The sequence below is a fragment of the Homalodisca vitripennis genome, chromosome 8, assembly GCF_021130785.1.
Source record: "Homalodisca vitripennis isolate AUS2020 chromosome 8, UT_GWSS_2.1, whole genome shotgun sequence".
NCBI lineage: Eukaryota > Metazoa > Arthropoda > Insecta > Hemiptera > Cicadellidae > Homalodisca > Homalodisca vitripennis.
The window spans coordinates 13888708-13899281 of record NC_060214.1 but is presented as its reverse complement, the minus strand read 5'-3'; the positions used below and the strand labels follow the sequence as shown (position 1 = coordinate 13899281).

The window sequence follows — 10574 nt, the reverse complement described above, 5'->3', positions numbered from 1 at the left end:
GTCCTTTTCTTCTTTCAAATACTACACTAATTCTTCTTACTAAATCCTCGGCCATGCTTATGTTGTTTTTAAAATTCAAGCCGAACTAAATCTGTCTTTGTTATTAATTAATTTGCAAGGGTATTATTAAGAAAGGTTCAGTGCTTTTGATGAACAGTAAATCCAGTTTTTGTAATCGTTTTCTATCAGTATGTTCTTTTATTCTTTCAAATACTACACTAATTCTTCTTACTAAATCCTCGGTCATGTTTATCATTGCCGCTTTGCTTCCGATCTTATCTCCCTCGTTCGCTCCGCTCGCCCTCTGCTCCTCCGTGTGGATGTGAATGGAGGTCCGCTCCGCTCTGTGGTGACCGCGCCCCTCCCCCCACTGCCCCCACCATCTCCAGCGGTGGGGCAGGAGGGGGGGGGCTCCCGCGGTGGTCCTGCCGTCCCTACTCAACTCTCAGTTAGTGCCGTGTCCCACATACGCAGTGACCAAGCCGCCGCTCCTCAAGGATCCCCCTGGATACTCGCAGTGTTCACACGTCTGACAGGTCAGTTTGTTTACAGTCGGCCAGATGGTGTTTTGGACTTGTAGACCGACCTCCTCGTTTTTGGTTTTAATTTGTCACCACTCGTTTATTCCTGCTGGGAAATTCTGAGACGTCCACATCGTGTATTAACCGACGTTGCAACAGCCTGTGAAAAAGTCTCTTCGTCGTAAGTAGCAGTCGGAACTTTGTATTTACCACTGCGATTACAAAACGTGCCTTTACAAAATTTAGATCTGTTCCCATTCTACCTTTAAAAAAAATATTTGTTCCAATTCTACAATTTAAAAATAAATTTGTTCCAGTTTTACCTTTTAAAAGCATATTTCATCCAATTCTACCTTTTTAAAAATATATTTCTTCCAATTCTACCTTTTAAAAGTAGATTTTTTCCAATTCTACCGTTTAAAGTAGATATGTTCCAATTCTACATTTTAAGAATAGATTTGTTCCAATACTACCTGGAAGTATTGAAATAGTGAGTGGTTGAATATCGTAAATATAAGCATTTATTTAACGAGTAGTCCACTTTTATTTTAATTGTATCGTCAGCATCGAAATTAGTGTAAAATTTAAAAACAATACACACAAGTTGATACTACAGGTTGGTTATATGCAGTTTCTCATTTACATAGTGGCTTGTCAATGTAATTTGTTTTGGGGAAGTTGACTAAGTGTACTGTAAATAAATAGCTTGAAATTATCATAATTAATTATAAAATGGATTATTGTTGTGGTAGGTTGGATTTGTGGGATTTTTGATAAGTGGGTTCCTCGACCTAATTTAAGGGTTATCAAAGGTGTTTGAAACAGGATTTTCCGGACATTTGCCATCGTTCAGTGATACAATACAATCAGTAATACTACGTTTCGATATCAGCCATCTGATCTCTTCTTCAGGTTCACAACTAACCTGACAAATAATTACAAACTAGGTTAAAATAAACAAATCATACCAGAACATTTATTAAGTGCATGTTTTAGAGTTATTGAAGTTGACACACGACATCGTGGTTGTTATTCCTGACTTACGCGTGTCACAACGCTCTGGTATGATTTGTTTATTTTAATTATGTGTTAGGTTAGTTATTTACCTGAAGAAGAGATCAGATTGCAGATCTCGAAAGGTAGTGTTACTGATTTTTTGTATCACTGAACGATGGCAAATGTCTAGAAAATCCTGTTTCCTTCTCAATCCTTCCATCTTCAAAAATAAACTTCAAACAAAGAATTGATATAATATGTTGTTGTCACATATATATTATGTATTTGCTGTAGATTTGACAACATTATTATTTGTTATGGAGTCGGAAAGAATCGAACCATGTTTGATTACAAAATAAAGAATGTGTGTCAATAGTTAACAATATTGACTAGGTTCTACACTAAATGTATTAGTTTAGTAGGTAATAGTGAGACACTTATTGTTTTATGACACCATTTCTGTGCGTAAATTTTCAGCTTTTTTAAGCTGACTATAGTAAAATGATCTTGAGTTTTCCCAAATGAGAAAATGGTTGAAGCGCCCTTAATTTTAGTCGTAGCATTGTGGGAGAATTCTCATTTAAAAAATTACAATTAACACGCTGCAAATGTTTTAGTTTGTTTTTTTAGTGTATACTTTTTTAAATACTTGAACCATGAAGGACATTAAATTTTTTATTTTTCCTGAATAACCCATAAAAATAACGAAAAAAGCTGATGAAAAGCTTCATTTGGATGTGTACTAATTAATTATATATATATATAGAATGAGACACATCTTTCTACGACTAAAGATAAGAACGTATTTAATATTGTTCTCATTGGGAAAAAAATTCAAGGTCATAATTTTACTACAACAGGTTCTTACTTCGACCGGATAGTGGGGAGTAAAAGGTAGGCGCAGTTTTACTCCTCGATGTCTTGTCCAGTCTATTAAACAGCAGAAACTGTACTGCGAGTTGCACACACATACACTGTAATGAGAGTACATATTATGCCACACATGCCGCAAGGTTGGCAGCAATGCCGTACTCTTCCCACGGGCATTAAACCGGTGCTTTTGATTTTATTCAGGATAACGTGTATAGCGGTTTGCCCGCACCAAGCCGGTGCTTTCGTGCTGTTTAATTACGTTTGTACACCAAGTGGTACAAGTTGATACCTTTATCTACCCATTTGTGTAACGTAACATGTCAGTAATGGGTGTCTCTGGGATTTCTGTAAATTTACTTTACTCGAGTAATCTGTATCATGTTTTTGTTTAAGTTTTGTTTTTTTTTTACACACTAATTTACTCATAGTGTATAATTTTAAGATATAATTAGTATGCATCCAAATGCTTTTCAATGTTTTATTATGTAAATTGTATACTTGTTTAATAATTCTATAAATTTTGAGATTTTTTATGAATATTCTTTCAAAATATTGGATACCCTTAAGTAATGATGCGTATGATTATGTCTTAAAATGAGACATATCTCATAATATTACGAAATACTACACGAGGCTTATCATTGTTCTTATGGCGAAAACTGAAGGGCGTTTTACCACATCTGTCTTATGTAAAAATAATAGGTTAATTAACAGTATGGCGAGTTCATGTTATAACATAGGTACTTCGAATAATTTGCGCAACGTAACTGTTTTAGTCTCAAATCAATTTTAGGGCTAGTTACTTTAAGTGGACTGTTAATTAATTTGTTTTCTTGAACACTCTGTCTGACTTATTGGAAACTAAAGTATCCATCCCATAACAATTGCTGCATATTTAAACTATGTAAGCATTAAAAGTTTTACTTTGTTTTTAAGCATCCCTCAGGTCCTTCTTGGAATCTATCCATGTATGATGCATCTTACGGTAGAAAACCTCTAGACATTTGGTACATACGTTCCTCTTGGTCCAAAGAAGTACTTTACTGATTTTGGTGAAAATGAGCAAAGTTCCATCCCGGTTAGGCCATTAATCTGGGAAAAAAGTACAGTCGATTCGATAAGGACTAGGCTCCTCTTGGTCTAAGGAAGAACTTTATGGATTTTGGAATCAAAAGACAGCAATTTCCCAGTTAGGGAAAATCACTAATCTGGGAACAAAATTTGTCAGTTCGGTAAGGACTAGGTTCCTTTTGGTCCAAGAAAGAACTTTATTGATTTTGGAATCAAAAGGCAGCAATTTCCCAGTTAGGGAAAATCACTAATCTGGGAAAAACATTTGTCAGTTCGGTAAGGACTAGGTTCCTTTTGGTCCAAAGAAGATCTTTATGGATTTTGGAATGAAAAAGCAGCAATTTCCCAGTTAGGGAAAATCACTAATCTGGGAAAAACATTTGTCAGTTCGGTAAGGACTAGGTTCCTTTTGGTCCAAGGAAGAACTTTGTGGATTTTGGAATTTAAGGGCAGCTCGGTTCTAGTCAGGGTAAATCACTATCCGAAAAAAACATTACAGTCGGTAAAGATTGTCGGTAAGTTCCGTAGAGTCCTTCGGTATTCATTTGTGTCGTTTAGTTAATCGCAAGGTAATCGTTAAATTCGATTGTAGTTGTTAGTGCAGTAGCCGTATTAAAAATCGAATAAGACAGATTCGGTTTTGGGGTTGTACTTAGGTTGCAATACGGACGTCCCTTCTTCGAATATTGCGTTAGGATAATGTTTCAAAATTATTAATATACGATCAGTCTAATATTCAAACTTGTGGTCCCTTAGCAACTCTTCTGATAATAAGTGTTGTCTGAGGATTTCAAGCCCTTGAGGATTTCATCCAGCAGAGTTTTAGAAACGTCACTGTGAAATTAACATAGCGAGTTTTCTATACACGGCTTGTTGGATAGAATAAATGAAATAGGGTTGAGATGTCTTTTGTGTTGTTTTTAATTCTGGGAGGGGAAGGGCCGGCAGCAGCTGGGGTTGATCGTGGACCCCTGTTGGGGATGGCAATGGACGGTTTTATTACCCAATCAATCCGTTAGCCAACGTCCAGTTTAATGGGATCGAGTTTTTTTTTCGCACAACAAACATTCATTTGGTTAACAGTAGAGAAGTACTGTTTCCAAATAATGAGCTCTCTTGTTAAAGCTCCTGTATTTATATAGGGAATATGTTTGGGGAACATACAGAATGTATTTGCGGAATAAAATCGTATGGTTTTGCTTCTTTCACGTAGTCCAGTTAATTGTAATTATCCCACTAACAACAAACACTATTACTTTCCCCCTTCAGTCCGTATTAGATTTCTATGTACAGATTGAAAACGCAAATTTGCAAATATTTGCTCCCTCTTATTTCTTTCCACAAGTTTATATAGATTAAACATACTTCAATACAATTTTATCGTTTTAATGAAAATCTTAACAATTGAATTGATGTGAATATTTTATTACGAAACAATTATTTAGCCTGGAGATAGCCTGATATCTGTGTTTGTTTCGTGGCTATGTTAATATTTGTTTGCCGTAAACGACAAGGCTGTACTTTATCTCAGTTTACTGCCGGCAAGGTCGCGGTGAAAACCAAATGGACCGTTTTATATATAACTGATGTACGAGGTAAATTCGTGCCAAATTCGGTCCATATCGAAGTTACAGGGTGTGTAAGTGACCTTATGTCAACGCACTGCACAAGCCCGGACAAACCGACGCTGGACAGTGTTTTCTCCCCAGTCTTCCGCCTTCTCTTGTGCGCGCCACACGTATTGTGCAGTCAAATAGTTTGCGTTCATTCTGACCTGCCCGGAGTCTATTAAACCAGTCAGGTATTAAATAGATCAAAGTATAAACCGAAACAATAATTATAGAGTACGGTAATAAATAAATCGTTAAGTAAAAGCGGAGTAATCGCATTACAAATTAGGTATCCTATAAACCGTGGTAATTTATACATCGTAAAAGAAAAAAAACGAGATAGTAGGTCTTAAATGAAGTTACAAAAAGTCGAGCGATAAATGAAGATTGTGCAGAGGTGAACATAGAATAGTTGAGCAAAACCGCGCACAGGTTGAATATTGAGAGGAGTAATACGATAGATTTATTGGTCTATAAAACAAAACAAATCAACCTAAGTGCAAGATAAGGTAATAAATAGATGAACGTTTAAAACGAGCCAAGTAGGTTGAGCGGTTATAAACCAAGATAGTAAATATACCGTACCATAAAAACCGACCAGATGTGACTGATCGAGTAATGGTAGATAAATCGAAGTAATAAATTCAGGGGCTTCAAAAGTATTTATGGTGATACATAAACCGAGGTCGTACGCTGCATCTCGAGAGTAAGAATCTGGATAGTTCATCGCGTATAGACGGAATTTTGCGTGTGGTAAAACCCGATGCGCTGAAACGTCATGAAATTTTGATTTATGGAAGGGCTACATCAGACAAGATGTACGGAAGAAGTCTAAAGCGAACTCATGCGAAAGTCGGATCAAAAATTTAAGGTGCCCGAGTTTGAAATTTACATACAGACTAACCAGTAGAGATACAATAACGGAAGTTAAATTAAAATTTAGCTCATTTCCGGGTGATAAGTTTCAGCTTTTATGTTGTATAACGACGAAAACACGTAGCCCCAACTTTTGCCTATGTTAAAATGAAGTTTGAAAATATTTTTCATTTCATTTCGCAACCATTTTGTCCACTCAAAAGACCCGTATTTTTTATTGTTTGGACAATAGGCTATAACTGACATTGTTCACGATAAAATCCTAAAATATTAGTTTTCTGTTAAAAGGCGTATTTTTTAGTGTTTGGGAGCGTTGGGATAAAATTTGAAAGTCGTCCCTCCCAAATTAAACTTCCCGGTGGGGTCAGACTCCCCCCCCCCCTTTATGAAGGGTCGGATGGATGCAGATCGATCTGTTTGACAGGCAAATTGAATCAACATTCCATTCTGAATAGATCGATTCAAATTGTTAACGTAAAGCGTGAACAAGACTGGTCCCAGAATAGACCTCTGAGGGACTCCATAAATATTTTTTAATTTTTTTTTTTTAATTTTTTTCAAAAGGAGACCTTGAAGAACTGATCAAGACGATACTCTGTGCTTTCTTTATTTAGTTTCCTTTGGAATAAACGGTGACAACATAAAGAACATGAACTCTTGTACTCTCCAACAAATTCATTACAGGATTATTCTTTCGAGGTTAAGAGGTGTAACAATCTATTTTACGATTTTTATTGAAAGAGTCCTTCCATACTTCGAAGCTATATAGTGTTCTGCGTGTATACAGTAGTAAAGAATGAACCATCTCGATCGCCAAAAAATTATATTTTGAGCGTTATTCCTGGCCTGTAAAAAGTGCTCATTCACTGATTCGTCTTTTTTTACTAATATTGCCAGAATATTTCACAAAAGAGTTTGTCATGACTGGAGAAATCGTTCGTGTTTACTGTGACAAATGGAGTACACTGTAGAACCAACACAGGAATGTGGAAGTTCCGCAACACAAATGTCCAAAGTACCAGGAACTGTGTTGCGAATGGATGTCGGAAGCCAAGAGCGGTGTTGATGGATGGCGCCAGGGTCGGGCGCCAAACGAGATGGAGGAGTTGCATCGATACAGTTTGGCGTCTGCTTGGCCGCAGTACATCACCGACAACCTCTAGTTTCTAGGAATGGCTGAAAATATTCACTTTTGAACAGCTAACCTTTGATTGTTTCGGGCACCGCACATTTTTAAGGTTTGACATTGTTTTTATTTCATAATTAGAAAATGAATTGAAGCAATAAAAGTATTTTTTTGTTTAAAGTTTGCTATTGACGAGGGGAGGTTTAAGAGCATAACACGATTTCGGACATTTGCCATCGTTATATGTTACAAATTCTATAACACAACGTTTCGAGGATTGGAATCTATCCTCTTCGTCAGGTGGGGGAGACTGTCTAGTGTGGGTCTGTCTTTTCTTGGACTCCCCAAGTGAATTGATTATTGAAAGAGGATCTATCAACATGGACGTAGCCAAGAGGCCCTCCTCCCAAAATTTTAAAATTATAAATAGTAAAGAATAAAAATACAAAAACGGGTCAAGATCTTTTAAGGAACAATATGGGGCCTTACTCCGGGGTGTGTCCCCAACGGGAAAATATCAGTTGTCTGGACCCTCCCTCCCTACAAATGTTTACCTGGCTACATTCTTGTCTGTCAAAAACATTAGTTTTTAATTTTTTCAAAGATAACTTTATTTCTTTCCATATTTCAAATGTAGTAAAATACATCGATTTAGCGGTTTTCTCTAATAGTGTGACATCGCTAGATGGGATATATCTGACAGGCGAGGCGGGACAAGATTGCAAGCCGCTGTGTTGCCACATTGTGCAAAGTCCCAGAGAAACGTCAGGGCACACGCACCGTGGAAGGAGTGAAACCGGCAATATCAACTGTTCAAGTAAAATGCTCTGAAATCTAAGGGGCCCTTTTCTCGATTAATTTGTACTGATGGCCAGCTGGCCAATATACATTTCTTGTGTCGAAATTTAGTCACCACAATCTGCACGTTTTCTCAAGCGTGGAGCACAAGTAGTCTGATTGTGCAGGATCACGTGTAAATGACTGCTGTGCGGAATTTTCCCACTATCATTTATTGATAACAGACTTGTGTGATCTGTACCGCTCAGTATTCTTAAACAAAGTATTCATCTGTATTTCTGAGAACTCAATGAGTTTTGTGGAGATCTTCAGTTGCCAATGCCAGCAATGTTGGACTCACATATGCCCATAAACTTGCCCATTGCAGAAATGTCGCCAACGTACTGGGAACGTGTTAGCTGTATTGCTAAAACTGTTATCAATAAATATTATGTAATCAGTGGTATTAAACAGACTATTTATATACTTTTCTTGTAACTTGGAAATTAGTACGTAAAATATCTATCAAAGGCTTACAAAAACAAAATTCTACGTATGATGTTTAACTACATTTTGCCATGGAAATTTTAATATTTTTAACTTTTCTTTATTAAAAATATTAAATATAAATATATATGAAACTTCACACATTAATGTTAAGTTCCAAAATGTTAAATACAAATTTAAAAAACTTAAAACACTATGTTTACTAATAAAAACTATTATTTCCCCTACATTATTAAATTAAACCTCGTGTAATAAGAATAAATAACATTCTCCTAAGTTTGTGGAAAAGTTAAATTATTTATTAAACTCCTTTTTTTGTTTTCTTGACATTATTATTAGTTTGCTTTTCTGTGATACGTTTTGTAATTTGAATAATTTATTTTTTTTAAATTCATTTTTTGGGTTATTGTAATACGTACAGATAAGAGCGTATACTCAAGAATAGTAAAAAACTGAAATTTTTAATTAGTTCCCATTTAGACTGGAATTTCCAATGGGAATATTCCTTGGTCATGCCACCAGCAACTCGTCATCAAAATGGGAAACCCTTACTCTACTCCCTAACTTTTCCTGTCCTTAAGCTCTTACGAACTATTCTAATAGAGGTATAAAGTACTTATAAATTTAAATTTTGAATGTGTCAATAGAATACATTGAATCATTGAGTTCTAGATGTTGTGTTTTTAAGTATCATCAGTTGGGGATAGGATCTATAGAAAAGGGACAGACCACTACAGCTGTATATACAAGCAGAACGTACACGTGTAGTGGATCAGTTGTAAGAATGGGGTTGATGTCCTAGGTAATCCGGTACGGGGACCAAAGTTCTTGTAGGTTTTCTTCGCACCCTCCAGCTTGCTGCACTCATTAGCTGGAAGGGCTAGGATAACAACCCTTCGGCTAAGTACCGCTCAGCAGCTTATGTAAAAACGTGTCCCTTCGCCCTTACACGTGTATCTTGCTTTATGACGCACCCTATAACGGTCTCGTTATTTTAAAGTTAGCTAATCTTTTGTGGAAATATTATGGCAATACTAGTTAAAAAGGCAAATCAATGAATGAGCACTTTTTACAGGCCAGGACTAACGCTCAAAATATAATTTTTAGTCATGGCGATCGAGATGGTTCATTCTTTACTACTACTGTATACACGCAGAATACTATATACGAGTATCTTCGGAGTATGGAAGGATCTTTCAATAAAAATCGTAAAATAGATTATTACACCTCTTAACCTCGAAAGAATAATCCTGTAATGAATTTGTTGGAGAGTACAAGAGTTCATGTTCTTTATGTTGTCACCGTTTATTCCAAAGGAAACTAAATAAAGAAAGCAGAGTATCGTCTTCAGCAGTTCTCCAAGGTCTCCTTTTGAAAAAAATTAAAAAAATATTTCATGGAGTCCCTCAGAGGTCTATCCTGGGACCAGTCTTGTTCACGCTTTACGTCAACAATTTGAATCGATCTATTCAGAATGGAATGTTGATTCAATTTGCCTGTCAAACAATATTGTAGTAACGTGTGATTTGCAATCTTGAATGTGCGAGAGAACGCGATAAGATCTTTGAATAACATACCGCCGGTACCACGTCAATTGTGAGATTAATGATCTCCTGTTATCACTAATTGATGGTCCGATGAAATCTTGTGTGTGGCTGGGTCCGGTTCCAATTGATACATAATGTGTAATTGCTTAAGACATCTAGAGGACTTTTGACCTAGCTATGCGGTTTGATCTATACAAGGTGGTCTTCTTGAACTTCTTCATAATTGATCAAGTACAACTCTCCGTAATCGTAAGCTTCGCAGTAGTCATTGGGAAAATGAGAGCTTTTTATCTTGCATTTAGTCAAGTAGGACTTCTTCAAGTTCCCATGCTTTCATACGTTTACCGTAGAAGGAGGGGTGCAGGAAACGGGTCGCAAGTGGGTCATGAGGGTAAGCTCTTCTGTTATACCGGAGAAGCGCTGTACAGCCTGGGATTCATTGAAAAGATCAACTCTCTTTCGGCCAGGCCCACCCAGAAACCTAGATCCTTCCGCAGAGTTGACATCTACCATGTAGGTTTCTATTCCTTATCTAACCTGTTCATTCGATGCAGACGCCGACGTTTAAAAAACAGAATTCGAGTCTTGCCTCGCTTTGTTACAAGTTGTTAAGACACAGTACCTTAACGTGATTTACGTAAACTTTAAGGGAATTGTAAAATAAGCATTT

The 10574-nt window shown here is 36.6% G+C and overlaps 1 protein-coding gene across 1 annotated transcript in view; it reads left to right on the top strand.

Moving 5' to 3' along the window:
- Positions 1–387: 387 nt before the first annotated feature.
- The window catches only part of LOC124367324 (MICAL-like protein 1), a 53204-nt gene continuing 43017 nt past the window's right edge, over positions 388–10574 (top strand). The window contains exon 1 of the mRNA XM_046824054.1: positions 388–536. The gene's annotated coding sequence lies outside the window, so the exon portion shown is untranslated. The remainder of the gene's footprint in view (positions 537–10574) is intronic.